The sequence below is a fragment of the Ammospiza caudacuta genome, chromosome 2 (genome assembly GCF_027887145.1).
Source record: "Ammospiza caudacuta isolate bAmmCau1 chromosome 2, bAmmCau1.pri, whole genome shotgun sequence".
NCBI classification, from domain to species: domain Eukaryota; kingdom Metazoa; phylum Chordata; class Aves; order Passeriformes; family Passerellidae; genus Ammospiza; species Ammospiza caudacuta.
The window spans coordinates 6887530-6903313 of NC_080594.1; the positions used below are offsets into that span (position 1 = coordinate 6887530).

Here is a 15784-nt window from a genome sequence, read left to right on the forward strand (position 1 = left end):
CAGCTCAAGGCAAGTCCTTATGCAGGGATAGGGCAACTGAGGCAGCATAACTTCCCATGGGTCAGGAATATAGTGAACTAGAGGGTGTGCAGTGGTTTGAAAAAGAGCCAAAAACTCTGAGGGAGTCAAACCTCCTTCTGCTATCCGGTAAAGCTGGCATAGACTGCACCTTCTTCAGGACAAAAGCAGAAGTGACCACAGACATTCAGCAATTGCCACTTCTACCAAATATTATTCACAACACAAGCTTGCTGAAAATTGTCTGTTAACTAGAAAATTACCATAATGATATTCAAGGACCTATCCACAATCACCTTTAGAGAGGAAGCTCTCCAATTTCTTTTTTGTCTTATACCTGTCTGTGTGTTAATCATGGACCAAAAGTAAATGAGAACTTTCACTCAGCAAGAGGTACTGGGTTTAGTAGGAAAAAATACCTTTCCTTCTCAAAATACTGTCCTTTCAAAAACAGTACAATCACAAATCTTTGTTTCAACCTTGTGTAGTCTTGTACATCTGGCAATCTCTACTATAAAAAGTGTGAGTAATTTTCAGATACAAGAGCCTGTTTTACCACCGTACCATTAACATTTTACCATTTACACAGTTCTCTTCACAGGATATGTGAAGCTGGCATTATGAACAGTAGGAGGGAATAAATGCAAAACAAGCTCTTTCTTTGGCTCTTGCCCAGCTAAGTCACAGAATCCCAGAAGCTCACAGTTCAATCTTATCAGATTTTTACCACAGGTGAAATTCTTCACTTTTTACTTGTGAACTCTATCATATGTGCAGTGCAAAAAACGTATAAATAACAGGAGACAAAATGATCTTGGCACCCTCCTTTCGAATTCCACTCTTCCATCCATGTATTTTTTTAATGAGAGATTTCATTGGTGGCAAGTTATTACAAGAACTCTAAAGCAGTCTGAAGAAAAAGGGAGAAAAAACTCAATTTACATATTCAATTTGCTTACAAAAGAAATTAAGACTTTATTTCAGACACTTGTACTCTCCCTCACTTGAACTAAAAACATGCTTAAAGCCTAAGCTGATGGTTTCTTTGAGACAAATTAATGTTATCTTTACCATGTGGCCATTAAGCACTCAGTCAGTGGTGACTGGAACCCTCTTGAACTTCAGTTGTACAAAGTGTCAGCTAAAGCACAAGTTCATGTAATGGAAGTGCCCTCTTGTTCTACAAGAGCAGACAGTGCTCAGAAGTTATATCTATTTACTTAGACACTTCACTGTCCTTGCAGCTTGTCGCTGTCACTGAAAAGCATCTCTGAATTTGGCATTGACACTCCGGTGAATTACATCATTGTGTTCTCATTTATAATTGACCAAAAAAAAAGTGATGCAGAGAAACACAAAATACAGGGCCTAAAGCTAAATTCCTAAATCCTTCTGTTGTTACCTGTGTATCAACAGACTGACCACGTGCAGTTCTAATTTGCTGGAATGCAACCTGAGCAGCACCTCACACTGTCCTTTCCAGCACCAACCTGAGCAAACCCCAAACCATTAAAAACGATCAGGTTTCTAGTTACAGCAACTAATTTCAGTTCCTTAAATTTTGAAGTACTGGCTGAAGCACCTTAAACATTAGGAGGAGGCAGTGCATATTATTAAATTAGTGGCATGACAGAGCCCTTCTCGGAATGAAGGATGCAGATGAATTAGTGGCCACGTAATTAAAGCACGGAAGAAAGATCAAGAGAGAGGTCCCAGAATAGCAAGTCCACACAGCACTGCTGGAAATGATCTGTCCTGTTCTGGAAGCAGCCTAGCCACATTAGCATGCTGCTCTGCTGTGCCAATAAAGCTTTTGAAGTTAGAATGCCCTGAGTGTAACTGGATAAAATACGTGACTCAACCGGGGTCGGGAATCGACAAGTCTTAAACCGTGTGTTTCGGAATGTTCTGTTCCAGAGCTGAAACAAGCAGCTTAATTCTGCCTCTCTCTGCCTGACATTAGTTCTAGTAAAGCTTTCCTGTGATTGAATCTGGCTGTGCTGCTATGCCTGTGTCCCAGACAGGATCCAGCTACTGCTAAGCCTCCTCAGTGTGAAAAGAGATCAGATGCCGTCTCTGACTTCGGGATTTACAGAGAAGTTTTTAAGAAGAAATTCTCATGGAAAAGCATGCACCAAAAAAAAAAAAAAAAAAAAAAAAACAACAACAACAACCCCACAGAGTTTTCAGTTTCTCCCAGTATAAAAAAACCAAAACAAGACAACAAAAAAAATATAATAGCAATAGCTTTTCTGGACTCTCATGTACTTAATTACAAACCTCAGCAAACTAAGCATCACAAGTCAGAGCTCTGAGTTTGCAGGTAAATTTTCTAAGCCTCTACAACACAAAAACAGTAATTTTCAGATGTTCTCATTTCACTTGTACTTAATGCGGCCCTACTGCTCAGATGTGCTCAAACCATATCACATCTACAACTGCTTCCTTGGTGTCACTCATTACCTTTGCCTGCAGTGCAACATGTGGTCAAAATCAGTAAATGTGCTCCCTCTTCTCATTTTGGTGCAGATCCTGGCTTCTCTCCTAAAACAGGAGGATCTCTTAGCACCTCTGCTTGTGCCCAGCATTCTCCCCTCCCCAAACTGTGGGTGTCCAGTCCCTGTCAAACAACCTGGCAGCCAGTTTTGCTGGAATGCCTCTTGTCAAGCACGCTAGATGAACCCTCAGCTGGTCGCTGGCCCACTTGGCAAAGCTGCTGCTCTGCTTGGCCAGCTTCTTCCCCATATCCACCACAGTGCCCAAGTGGACCCATTCAAATGCCAATGAGCTTTTTTAACCTCTTCACTGTCCCTAGCCAGGTACTGCCTGTCATAAACAACACCCATGCAAATAGCGAACATCACAGGAAAAGGTCAGAAGCAACACACATATGCGTAAAATAACCAGGTAAACCAATTCATGGTGCTTCATAAAACTAATCCAAAAAACCTCCTTTCCTTTTGAGGCTTTGGTTGTACACAAGGATAAAAAAAGGACGAAAATCTGTTGTTATTCTGTAACAGAAAACTCAGGCGGCTTTGTGTACCCTGGAATAAAGGAAGACATAAAACTTCTACATAAACTCCTGGGATGCTATAAAACAATGAGTTTTCAATTTCTGACCCTTAACACTGTCAGTAAGTACGCCCTGCTTGTTCAGCCTATAAATTTTCAAGGTTATTTTGAAAGTGAAGAACAAAAAACAAAAAAACCCACAAAAAACTTCTACTCATGAGAAAAAACCTCATATCAACAAGGAAAGCTTTTTTTTTAACTCATCCAGACATTATTACTGATACAACTTAAAAAGTTAAATAGGCTAAGGCATGATGCATATTGTATTTTTAATATATTTAAAATTCAGTTTGATTAAAGTCCAGCGGGAAGCATTGTGGGATGTAGTCATAACTTCTGTGGTAGTTTTGAAAGATGTTGCTAGATTTGAGCTATGGAACCAATTAGAGCTCCAGTTCAGTCTAAGGAAAAATGAGTCTCCAAAAATAGAACACTTGTATCACATAAAAGAAAAAGGAGATAAACCCATAAACCCAAACTAGAACACCAACACGAAATGAAACCGGATTTTCAAGGAAATGTGATAAAAGAAAATGAAATACCTGCAAATACATTGTGCAGGGAATTTTACACTGAGCATTTCAATTATCCAGCATAGGCATGCCAGTGAGTGCTTTACAGATACAGTTGAACTGCCTGGTACCAGTATAAAGATGAAATTAAATATCTCTCTCAACTCCTTTCACTTCATTTAGACACTCAAACCCTTAAAATAATTTACATATACAGGCTCTCTGCTTCTATGCAGCCCCTTTGAGCGAAGAATGGACAGTAGAAAAGAAGGCAAAAAGACTGAATCAAAATTTGGCTTTTTGTTGTTTCTGAAAATATAACAATGTGATGGTGCTACAGTGAACACAAGAAAAAAATTAAAATGGTGATCTGAATGCCTCTGGATGGAATTATTATTCTCAGTTCAGCTACCTGTTAGATCACTTCTCTCAGAGTTATGAAATGTTATGCTGCATCTTTTACTTTCATCAATTGTAGCACTCCAGCATTCTACAAAGAAAGAAGAATCATTGATGTTCTAATCTCTACTTATTTTTCTTTTAGCATTTTTAATCCTTTTCAGCTTCTTTTGAGGTACAGCTTCCATCCATCTCACAAAGAGGGCTAATGACATCAATAGACTGCTCATGAGGGCGCTTGTAACAAAACATTTGCAAAAGAATTCCAGTGCTTTTGAAATAATTCAAAATTTTTCAGGAGAAAAAACTGAGCTAGACTCATTGTCCACCCCCCTTCCAATGTAATTTAAAAAAAATACACACACACAGAGATTTTGTTGTGGCTTTCTGAAACACCATGAAGAAAAATCTCCTGCTTGTCTTTGTGTTGATCAGTGAGAATGAAAAAGACCTGCATCAGGTTGGAAACAAGTCAAAATGCTCTTTCTGACTTGTTAATGAAATCCTTCTTATGTACAAAAGGAATTCACTCACCACCTTAATAGCCACACTGCAAGTAGATTTTATCTTGCTAGAGATTCATTTATTTCAATGAGAAACTCATCTCTTTTGTGGGATTCATATAAAGGGATTGAATTTAAAAATAAATAAAAGGAATTGTTTACCTGCAGTAGGTAATAATACCTTTGGAAATGCCATCTATGGATATTGACTATGGAATCGTGAAGCATTAACCTGGCACACTTAAGTGGGTTCATACTGCAAAAATGTAATGAATCTATGCTTTAGACCAGCACAGAGCAAAATGAAAATTACATTCCAGCCACACTCAGAAAAATTAAGGGAAAAACTGTGAAAAACAAATTTCAGAGAACAGGTTCGGAAAAGTATGTAAAAAGCTTGAAGCCTTGCAAATTGCATTTAAAGGGACTGACCTGACATAAGCTTGGCAATGGATGCAACTGGAGCTTTAATTGACTAAGCTTGGACATCTGTCCCGACTGTCAATCCTCCTAACCATGAGATTGATAGATGCAAGTTAATCACCAATTACAGGCAGCTCCCTCAGATCCAGGCTGGGGCTGGAGAAGCTGGATGAACTCACACAGAGGTGGATAAAATGAGTGTGCAGGGGAGAAAAAGAGAGAGAGATTTCTGTCTGTTTCTTTCCGGGACATCATCTTAGGCTGAACTCATGGAGCAAAGCAGCACAGTAATGAAGAAAAGGGAGAAATGCTGCTTCCATGACTGTGTGACCAGCCTCCATCTCCTCTTAAAGCACTTGGGAGCAATACCCAGTAGGGTTTTACTCGCACCGCAATTAGAATCCCTTACCTCCTAGAACGCAAAGTATTTCAGCAGTGTGTAATGTGACTGCATTAGCTGTCTGCTTTTCTTCCTACCCCAAATGCAAATGCATTATCTAGTCCTTGTAACTCTTCCACATCCTTCTTAAAAGGTTACTATTTACAATAAAAAATCATTAGGATTCCTTTAGCTCCTAATATGTTTAAACTCCATCTGGAGTCCTTGCTGGCTGCTGGTTAAAGACTATGTTCTCATTTTCTCTATAAATTTACTACCACTGATAGCTTTGAATATACTGCTTTTAGGAAAAAACTCCTTTTTCCTCCTAGTTTAGCAACTGATTTGATTTTTGGCTTTCACTGGCCCAGACTTTTAAAAACATAGAACCATAGAATACAGTGAGTTGGAAGGGATCCACCAGGATCATGAAGTCCAACTCCTGGCCTCATGCAGGGCACCCCAAAAATCTGACCATGACAATGAACCTTGTCTCTTCTCTCCCCTTTCCCTCCTCCAGATTGTGGAATTGTGGAATTCTTTGTGAACACAGACTGTGGGTTTTATAGTTTAGACTTATTGATATTTGGCATTCACATGTAATGCCACCATGATACACCACAAGAGCACTTTTATGAATTATAATTATATTCAGGATACAACAATAGTGCAGTAAATTTATTCTTTTTTCTTTGTCTTCTCTCTCCACTGTTAAAAGTTTGTTTTTTTCTCAGGACACATGCTAGTTTCTTTAAGTACTCCTTTTGCAAGTGCATCTGCACAAGTAGTTAGATTTGGATTTATGTGCTTGAAGAGGAAAAATGTTACGAAATGTGGTGGCTTTTTGGGAGCAAATACTTGTTTCTATTATAGTTTATCTCCCCATTCTAGCCCTCAGGTTGACAGAAACTGCTCATGGAAGAGGCAGTTGAGGTTATAACAAAAGTTTCTAGGTTTGAAAAATAACAACTGGCAGCACAAAACCTCCAGCATGGCATGGACACATCTGCCACCTAATAGTGCAAAGTTTTCTTCCCCCAGAAAACCCTAAATGCTATCTGGGGTGATTTAGCAGCATGGAATAGATACTGAGAGGTACACCAATTAAATGATCCCTAATATGCTTTCAAGCTAATCTACTTCTAACTTGGACACGTGTATCAACCACACCAGAATAAAGTTTTTAGGGTGCCTCATGAGATGCTTTGCCATTAACCATTGGAGCTAAGCTTTTTCCAGGAGCAAATGCTTATTAGGCATCTCTGTGCATCCAAGATTCTCTGCTTACTGTTAAACATCAGCATTATTCAAAATATCTGAATGTATTCTGCAATGCTTAATAGGGAACTAGAACATTTGAGGAGGGGGAAGGGAGGAAGTAAAAGAACTTAGGCTTGCATTTTTATATCTCAGTGGTTAGAGAAGTCTCCACCTACCTAAAAAAGCCAAGGAAGTGACTTCCAGATATTTATGTCTGCACCAAATAAACCCTATCTCTGGCACACAAATACTTTGCAGTGGCAGCTGACTGTCCTGCTGCTGGCAGGTAATGGAAATGCCAGAAATACCTGACGTCCCAAGGGTTAAATAATTTCTGTAACAATAATGATCAAGCCATTAAATGCACATGAATATTTAATTTCAGCTGCACTTAGTTCCAGTCTTAATTGTCAAAACCACTTTGCTAAAAATATGCAAATAAATTATCTATCCTGCTCATTTATGCAACATCTTCACCTCCAGATTTAGGACAAGGAGTTAAATCCACCAGAAAGCCATTTTAGTGACTTGTTCTGCCAATTTTGTCCACTATGCACGAGGACTCTGAACCAGGACTAAGAATAGTTGTGCCATCATCCATTCTCCTTCACCGCTCTTTGTTTTTACAATAATTTTCACATGTTTCTCTTGATCTATTGAAAATAATTCCTCAACAATGACTTGGCTTTATCTCCAATGTTTTTAACTTGGCCCAAGAAAAAAAAAACTCCACTGTCCAACTTCAGGCTTTCAAAACAGGCTTACATTCAAAGTGTGGGAGCAACTCAGGGTTAAAATCTGATGTGTGGAGTGCAATTCATTTTAAACATAAAATTATTTTAATGGCACTACTGAAAGTGCCCTAAGCATTCTCCAGAAGCTATTAAGCCATTCAGTGTATCCTGCAGTGCTAGAAACTCCTCGTACTCTGGCCCAATGTCTACTCCATGTGGATCCTTTATCTAGAAGAGCTATACAGCAATGAGAAACAGCAGTGACTGGCACATTGCAATAAAAAAAATAAAATATATGGTTTCTTTTTAATTAGTTTAACTGAGTTTTTAGAGAAAAATGTCTTTTTTTCTGCTACATTTACTTTGTCAAGACACGTAGAGATTAAAGACTTATAATGGTATTACTTAAATCACTGGAACAAAAAAACTAGGCAAATAAAGCTGGACAATCAATAACTATTGGAAACAAAACTTTAAAAAGTAAACTTGAAGTTGTACACTACAGCCATTAGTAAAGAAAAGACCAGAGGATTAAATGACAGGCACCTAACCTTAAAGACAGGCAAAATGCACACCTAATATTTGTGCCTTGAGGCAAAAAGTCTCAATCGAGTGACAAACCCATTTTCCACTGTTGCCTGCTAGTGGCCAAAGAGCATTTTCACGTCATTTTTTATGACTCAGCAGAGCAGCTGACTGCTTCAATTTAGTACTTTTTTTTAGAACACAAATTAAATTATTTTTTCTGTCATTGGGCAAATTTGAACTTTGCAAAGCCTAACTAAGAGACATTCATTGTGTTTCATACAGCGTGTTCAAAAAGATGTGTAAAATTTTAAAATAAAATACTGCTGCAGATGAGTGTAACAACATAACCGCATCTTTTGCATGAAGATCTATTGTAGACAATGAGGTTTTATTATATTTGAAGGATTGAATTTTATTAAGCTGAATGAGTAGCAAGAAATGTTTTTATTGGGCCGGCTTAGGAATGTGATCAAATTTGGAATAATGTCATCAAGGTCAAGTGTGCATCCCAAGAGGAAGATGAGAAGATCAGGCTCTTTCACCCTCACCCCGCACAAGTATCTACAAAAGCAAACAGCAGGTGGGACAAGCTTCAAAGGGAACAATATTGATGGGAAAGGTGGAAAAAAACCACAGCCCTAGAACATATTTGTGAATATGTGAGTGTTAATGTTACGTTTAAGAAAATCTGTTTGTGCATTAATTCAATGACAAACAGCAGAGGAAAGGTTTTTTCAGGAATACTGGACTTGACACAGTTTCTTTTTTGTTAATATCTATGTCTAACTGTTACAAGGCCACACTACGACTTCCTATTTCTTTTGAATCTCAGAGATAAAGTGAAATTAATTCCATACAGAAACATACATTGCCATGAACTATTCCTTCATTTGTTTTCTGGTATTTTTCTAAAGTAAAGCAGCAACACAAAAAGACACTCCCAGGTTATCCAACTAATGCATTGTTCCCAAGGAAAAACTTTTGAGCATTGTCACAAAGTTTATGCAGAATTACCCTGCCCTATTTGCCCTAAACTTCCTGCAGCCGATTCCATACAGGCAATCAAGCTTTCAGGCAGTATGCCACTGGCTGTCCTCTTTTGAAAAAGAAACTACCATCCAAAAATCTAAGTGTGAGAAATCAGTTCTTGGCCAAGCCATCACATCTCAACATCTTACATTTTCAAGCTGTAAAACAGGACAAAATTATTTATGCCCCTCTGCCCACACTAAGATATTTCATGTGTTTAACATTGCTGGTGAAGAGGTTCACAAAAACAAAAGGTAGAATTGCCACAAGTTATTTTGTAACTTTTTCTCCAAAGTCAAAGGAGTTCTATGAGCTCTGGCCTCAAAAATGAGATTTTCTTTTTTCCTTTTGTTGAGATTTTTTTTTTTAAGTTTTGCAACACCCACTGTGTTAAGTAAATGCAAATAATACCAGAAATCAACATTTTCTGTAGGATGAAGTTTCTTACTGTAAAATCACTATTATTCAGAAGCCTAAATATAAAGTCTTGGTTCATAACTCTTGGTATCTATATTGTTATGTATTTTACTGGCAGCATTAAGAAAAAAAAAATAGCATGTACTCTGGAAAACGATAGAAATGAGCATTTCCTATGAAATGTAACTTACCTACTGCAGCTCTAATAATGCAGGGAATAGGAAGGAAGGAATAGAGGAAAAAAGGAAAAGGAAGTCTTCAAATTGGCTCTTATACCAGGAATGGATAAAAAATATCAGAACCTTCTCCATTTTCTTTTTTTCTTATTCTATTCAACTCTTTTTCATATTTTCCTCTTCAACACAGAAATATAGGTCTTATGCACTACTCTGAGCTATACTTTATTGCTCAGCACGTCGCTTCCTTGAATTAGACTCTCTATTGTCCAAATTCCCCCTCTAATGTGATAGAATTTACAATATCTTTATGTGGCAAAGCACATGTTTCATCCCAGATACGATTAATGCAGAGAATTCCAGAATTCTCTACTGCTAAATGTGCATTTTAGCATTCTATTTTCTGATTTGAGATACACTGGCACAGAACAGGAGTAAGGGTAAAGGCAGACATTTATATGTTCCTAATCACAGGGAACATGTAGATCATGTAGATATAAGAACATGAAACAAAAAGCAGGAGATACTTTGTAAAACAGTGGCTTCCTCTTTTTCTCCACATATACTTAAAGCAAGAACATGAATCTCTCCCTCAACAAATGATCGTCATCTGCCTCCACACAGGTATGTTAGAAAGCTTTTTTTTTTTTTCAAGATATGAGCATGAAGCTCAAAAGGAAAAACTTTTTTTTTTGACGGCACTTCTTTATACCCAACTCCTCTGCTTCTCCATATATATGTAAATTTTCATATGCAGCAGGCAATGATTTAAGTTGGGGAATCAGAAAGCTAACACAAGCCAATTGCCAGGAGCTGAAGTACGAATGTTCCCAAAAGCAAAAAAATAAACCCAACCAACAACAGCGGGTTGCATTACCAGAAGCGGTGCTATGAAGAACAAATCTAGATTTTACTTAAGTGCCAACAGCTGAAGCTCTGAATAAATTTGGATAGAATGCCAGATAATTTCTCTTGAAATCAAAAAATCTTCATCAGCATGAAGCTGTTAAACACATCTTTAATTCCTATATGCAATCTCAGTAAAGTTTCTAACATTATTAATTTCTGAGTGAGCAACTGTTAGCTCCTCACATGAAGATAATTTTTATTAAGCATGATACCCTTATACTAAAGGCCAACAATTCTCTGCAGCAACTGAGCAAAGGTTAGTTTTCACACCTTTCTGGATCCTACATGCATTTCATTCCCACAGTAGATGGAGGAATTTCCAAAGCTGAAAGCTATTTTGAGCAGCTTCCAGAGCCTCTCTTTGTAACACCTTCTTAACTGTGATTTCCTAATCACTATGCAGAAGATTTCACTTCCTAATTAAAGGACTGGTGCAGTGATGAAGATAAAGAATACAGAGCAGGGCTGCAAGCTAATCTACAAGCAAAACACAGGAGCAACTTGTCAAGAGTAAGGGCATATTTTATCGACAGCTGTGTCCAATAAGGATGAGTTATGCAGTGAAGGTTTAATATTAATGCATTTCATTCTTTCCCATTACTTACTCGTTATACATACCTAGGGCATTTCCAATTCTCTCACTCTCCCTTCTTATTGTAATGCAATTAACATTTTAACCCCTCTGAAAATCCTTGTTTTTGCACCATCTCAGACTTTTCTAGACAGTGCTTGACAGAGCTGTAGGGCTCAGCAGTTATGTTTTTGGCCTGTAAAATGCAGGTGGGGCTGTGTAAGTCTTGGTGATGAGTGCATCTTCTATTTGCACCTTTAAAACTTTTCCTTTATGTCTGTGTGTCTCTCCCTATATACATTGAAGTATATAAATCTTTTTATACAATTTCCCCCCAAAAGGATACCAATAATGAAATAAAAACAGATTACTATTATACACAGAAGACATTGCCTCCTGTTATGTAAAACACCTATTTTTAAACAATATGTGGTTATGGACCTAAACACCAGGACTATGCTCCTTTGTATAATCATGGTTCGGCTCCTTTGAGAGCTGGACTGCCTCTGTTCAAGCCACCCATTCCCTGCATGGAATTCTGCCCATTTACAGCAGAACTATCACCTGGGAAAGATTGAACTTCTACCATCCACATGACATCCATAAGGCAGCTCACAGCTGTCCAGTGAGGAGGAAAAAAGCAATAACCATAGAAGAGTAATATTATGGCTGGAAGCAGCAGTCTATTCTACCTCTACACTGTAATCAAAAAATATTAAATCAAAGTCCTTCTCATGGTTGCTAATTGTCCATTTTGTATTTGGGGGCAATTAACTTGGGACACCTGGGACATAATCTGCAGACACAAACACTCATAACTACATCACAAAGAGAATGCTGCTATCAGCCCATAAACTTCTACACATATGCTGGGAGTGTCCAAATGAAGACCCAACTGATGCATTTAAATTGCTGGAAATACATTGTCCATGCCTACATTTGCATTGCACAATTTAAGGACAATATTAATATGGCTTCAAATCACAGAGGAACTTCAAAAGTGGATTTGTCAAATGGACATTTTACAATAAAATTTTCTTGCAACAGAAAAGCTTGGGTTTGAATCCCAGCAAGCAATGAGGTGCTCATGATCTCTCCTTTCTGACACTTTGAAGATTTCAGGGGGAACAAAGCTGTCAGGACCCCAAGTGCATTTCACCTCCTGGAGCTTTGTCTAGCTAGACTCAAAGCCAACACAAAGCAGAGCTGGTGACCTTGGAGACAGACACTGTGAAGAAAGAGAGAAGAAACCCCAGCTGGGACTGCTCCCCATTCCCTTGAGAGCTGCTTTTACGCTGAGCCTCTCATCCTAGATCCCTGCCTGCGCTGTGCTGCCACAGCCCTGCCAGCTCCTGCCCATGGCTCCAGCTGAGCTGGACCCTGACTGACCCAGCCTTGGCCCTCCTGGCTCCGACAGCCACAGCACACGATCAGGACCCTTGGCTGGGAGTTCTCACCATGGCCAGGCCTGCCCAGATGGCTGCTGAGGGACAGGGCCGAGAGCACTGCCCTGCCTGCTGTGCTGCTCCCAGTCCTGGGGCTGTGACCCAGGGCTGTCCCTCAAGGCCAGAACCATCGGGCTTGACCCCAAACACCCCCCAGACCTTAATCCCCAGCCCATCTCCAGCTCTGTTGCTGTCCCTCACCTACCACATTCCCAGGCTACAAGTGATGCTGAGCCCCATTCAGGTTCAGCAGTGGTCTCTGGTGGCACCTAGGAGGTGTTGGCAGGGTTCCCACTCCAACATCATCTGGTTATTACTTACAAGATTATTCCCAAAAGGCTGTACTTGCAGATAGGAAAGCTCATCCAAAAACAGTGAGAAGTAAACCTTGGTGTCCTGCAGTTTGTGCGTCTAACTAGGAGCCAACGTGTAAGGGGTGAGCAAGGGGACAGAGGTTTTAACATCCCCACAGGAAAAGAGCCAGAACCACCCTCATTTCCTGCAGAAATGGAACCACAGAATGTTAAGGATGACCTTAAGGATCATCTAGTCCCAATCCTCCCTGCCATGGCTGGGGACATCTTTCACCAGACCAGTTTGCTCAAGGCCTTAAACAATTTGGCCTTGAACACTGCCAAGGCTGGGGCATCCACAACCTCCCTGGGCAACCTGTTATACAAATAAAAATTTTAGGCAATAGGACTTGGATGTATTATCCCTCAATGAGCTAGGAGTAGCTTAAGACACCTGAGTTCAGACCTGGCACATAGAAACATTCCATATACCAATGGTCAACCTACGCCGTAACGGATTGCCTCCCAACTCCTCAATGGGCACCAGGAGCTAAATCTAAGGATGGCAGAGGAAGCTGGATGTGTGCTGACGAGCCTGCACCAGTGCAAGCATTCCTGTCACCTCAACCCAGCTAAGGATTCCCTGCTCTGTGGAAAAGCCTGTGGCAGCAATACCCTGAGGTGTCCGTGCGCTGAAAAGGGAATTTAAGTCAGGGTTGTACAGGCTAAGCAGAGAGCCAGACACCTACAAATTAGGCAAAACACCTCTGTCCCTTTGAGGATCTAGTTGTAAGATACAAAAGCTGAAATACTTGGGAAAAAAAGCACACGAGGAAATCAATAATTCCGTCTGTGTGCAGTGTGAAGGCTGGGCTGAGTGCTGTAAATATTACATGCAGGAAGCAAAGGGGAAACTGGGAGGAAATTCTGAATAGCAGCTCATGCAGTCCTCAGCAGAAGTTAAACGCTGTGAGGTAACACCAGTCTGTGAGCAGGTAATTAAAGCCTGAATTAGTGTCCCTGCCTGCAGGGGACACACCAGGGTTGCATAGGCAATCCTCATCAGTGTTTCCTAGGCTGCCGGAGCTTGCCTTGCCACCTTGAAGTAGCCTTGGCATATGTTAATTTTCATTCCTTTTAATGTCATATTATATAAACAAGCCCTGTATAAAGATTGACTTCAGATATTTGTATTCAAAAAAAAAAAAAAAGGAATTATCCTCTTTGTTTTATTTGAAGGATATATTATAACACCTTCGCCGCTCAAAGGACACACTGTAATTAAAGACTGAATTTTCTCAGGATTTTAACTAAATCTGTCACTTAGCTTATGAATTAAACATAATTAAACACAAGGTCTCATAAGAATTATGCTTCTGCGCTTGCTCACTTCTGTATTATTTCTTTCACTAACAAATTGCTAGTTTTCCAGTGTTCTGCATAATTAGAAATAACTTAATAAAAATAAAATTAAAATATTTTCTTCCTTATTATAGTCAGAATTTTGGCTTTCTTGAAATTATAGTTATTCCACTCCTGTCTATGATCAAGGAAGGCAATAGCTTGTCCACAGGCAGCTTTGGCAGGGACTAACTGGTCCCTACCAGATGATAATATCCTTTTTATTTCTCCTAATCTCTTAGAAGACACAGAGAGCCTTTGGGAAAGAGAGGTGCCATCTCACTGAAGCTTGGCATGGTGTGAAGGTTACCTGTGAGCAGCAGGGGCTGATATTCCCACTTCTGGGAGAGGGGCTGCCCTTTCATTAAGCAGTTTCACACAATAACTCAATTATTAATCAGCTCTTTGATTTCACAAAATAAATTAAACATAGAACTTTGAAATTTTATAATGTTCAGTAAATAAGATAAAATAGATCAATGCAATATCCGCCCTACACGCTTTCTTACCACATGAAACTCATTGTTTCTGCATTCATTCTACAGATATTTCAGCATATTTAACCCATATTTACTTGCCATCCCAGATACCTGTTACCAACAGGATCAGCAAATGACCTTGGACAAACCACATCACAAGCCCCAGCTCCTCGTGGCTGCTACTATTTCCCTTTCAAATCTCGGATATTCCAAGCACTTAATGGTTGATTCTTTCATTGACTAATACAAAAAAAAAACTGTGACAAGAGAAAGAAAAAACACAAGTTTTAGAGAATCACAGACTTTCTTTGACCTTTGGAGGTCATCTGGACCAACCCCTTGCCTCAAAAAGCACCACTTGGGGCTAATTGCTCAGAACCACGGTGAGATGGCTTTTGACTGTTTCCAAGGTTTGAGACTACAACAAAATAAATGAAACATAAAACTTCAGAGTTTTATTATGTGCAGTAAATAAGACAAAATAGATCAATGCAATATCTGCCCTACACACTTTCTTACCACATGAGTGAAACTCATTGTTTCTGCATTCATTCTACAGATATTTCAGCATATTTAACCCATATTTGTTGCCATCCCTGTTACCAACAGGATTAGCGAATGACCTTACACCATCCACATCACAAGCCCCAGCTCCTCTTGGCTGCTACTATTTCCCTTTCAAATCTCAGATATTCCAAGCACTTAATGGCTGATTCTTTCATTGACTAATAGCAAAAAGAAAACTCTAACAAAAGAAGGAAAAAACACCTAAGTTATACAGAACCACAGAATTTCTTCGACTTTTGGAGGTCATCTGGACCAACCCCTTGCCTCAAAAAGCACCACTTGGGGCTAATTGCTCAGAAGCATGTTCAGATGGCTTTTGACTATTTCCAAGGTTTGAGACTACACAAACTCCCAAAGAATTTCACCTCTGCTTACAAAAAAAAAACAAAAAAGGAAAAGGAAAAAAAACAAAAAAAGGAGTGTGCTGGCAACACATTAATTACAACACTCTTAACCCACCATGCAAGGTCAATTCTGATGATTTACCGGTGTCTATAAGGTTGAAATTCAGCTGCGTGTTGCTGTGCAAGAGAAGAAGTGCTCATGCCAGGAATATATGCAGAAGTACAACATAAATGCAGGTTTCACTTCTTCCCAGATATTAATCTCGAAATTGCTTATTTATAAAAAGTACTTAAAGATTCATAACCACTTGTGGCTCCTTTT

At 39.3% G+C, this 15784-nt stretch overlaps 1 protein-coding gene across 3 annotated transcripts in view; it reads right to left on the reverse strand.

The window, feature by feature from the left end:
* The window catches only part of CADM2 (cell adhesion molecule 2), a 569374-nt gene that overhangs the window by 318390 nt on the left and 235200 nt on the right, over positions 1–15784 (reverse strand). The gene's annotated exons all lie outside the window — the stretch shown is intronic.